Source organism: Zingiber officinale, chromosome 5A (genome assembly GCF_018446385.1).
Source record: "Zingiber officinale cultivar Zhangliang chromosome 5A, Zo_v1.1, whole genome shotgun sequence".
Classification (NCBI taxonomy): Eukaryota; Viridiplantae; Streptophyta; class Magnoliopsida; order Zingiberales; family Zingiberaceae; genus Zingiber; species Zingiber officinale.
In genome coordinates, this window is record NC_055994.1 from 144536060 (window position 1) to 144537828 (window position 1769).

The following is a 1769-nucleotide window of genomic DNA, read 5'->3' on the forward strand; positions in this document are numbered from 1 at the left end:
GATCGATTGGACATACTGGATCGATCAGTCGATCGATCCAGACGCTAGTTCCCGCATACAGTAGGGTCCGGAATCGATCACTGGATCGATTGCTCAACCTGGATCGATCAGTCGATCGATCCAAATTAGTCCCCGTGCACAGTAGCACGCTGGATCGATCCGTGGATCGATCAGAGGCCTAGTACTAGTTGAAAACACCTTAGTTCAGCCCCGGATGATAGCAAAAACCTAGAACACCCCTCCTAGCATAGCCACAGCAAATTCAAGGGGTAGTTTAAACATTAAGTTCAGATAGTATAGCGATTAACAGAAGCATATTCATTAGTTCAGCAAAATTTTAATCAGATCAGTTTTCCGCACATGAATTAGCACAGCATAATGTAACGATCGGCCTTACAGCCTAGTTAGTAGAAGGTGGGTCGTTACATAGTGGTATCAGAGCAGAAAGTTTCATACTTCCTACACACACATCAACATTGAACATACAGCTTCCAAGTAAGAATACCTCTCACTTTGCTATGTTTATTGCTTTCATGTTTGTAGATAACTAGAGTATGCTTATCTATGATAGTAACTAACATGATAGTATTAGCTATGTAAACATGATGCTTTAGTTATGTACGTCCTTTGTTCCTTTAGAAATTGCACGAGGACGCCCAGCTAGAAGGGCACCAGCTACTGAGCCCCCGCATGAGGCAGGCAGTTCAATGCCTCCCCCAGACCTTACAGCAGTGGCTAGCAGAACAGCAACAGGAGATAGCCACCTTAAAGGCTAATCAGCAGAATACTCCCACTGTCACCCCGGAACCAAACATAGCAACCCCAGTAGTTATAGAGGTTTCACCAGTCCAGCCTAAAGCACCAGTAGCCCCAGCAGCAGAGGCAAAGAGAGAAGTCTATCTGATCCAGTGGCAGAGAGTCAAGCCCGAGAACTTCTCAGGCACCAGTGAACCATGGGATGCTCAAGCCTGGTTCAAAACACTGGAGAGTACGATGGAGCTTCTGGACTGGCCAGAGCATGAAAAAGTGAAGTGCGCCTCCTTCTGCTTGACAGGAGATGCACGTATGTGGTGGGAGAGAATTAGAGTGAAGCGCCCAGTGAACCAGATGACATGGGCTGACTTCGAGAAAGAATTCTTCGAGGAGTTCTTTCACATGCGGGTCACAAATCGTCACTATGACGAGTTCACTAAGTTTCGTCAGGGCAACCTATCAGTTGAGGAAGCCGTGAAGAAATTCAATAGACTGGCTTGTCTATGCCCCGAACTAGTCAGCACAGAAAAAGAACGAGTCCGGTTGTTGCTCAAGATGCTGAGGCCGGAAATAGCAATGAACGTGGCTGGCGGCGTTCATAGGCCGCAGACCACCGAAGAACTAGTTAGCAATGCTCTGACCACCGAGCACTACAAGAACAGTATCAAGCAGCAGAAGCAAGTCCTCTCAGAATCCAAAGGGCAAGGAGGCTCAAGTACTCAGAAACAACAGGGCCACAACTCTAACTGGAAAGGGAACTCCAGCAACAAGCGCAAACCAGGGAGTTACCCAAAGGGAGGACCAGCCAGCAAACAGCCTAGTTATCCCAAATGTGCTACTTGTGGAAAATTTCACCCAGGAGTTTGTCGCAAGGGCGCATGAGGATGCTTTGAATGTGGACAAGAAGGGCATATGGCTAAGCAATGCCCGAACAAGACAAGTCTTCCTCAACCACAGCCGATACAGTATGAAGGCCAGCCAGCACAGCTACACCAGATGCAGGCCGTTTTAGATGG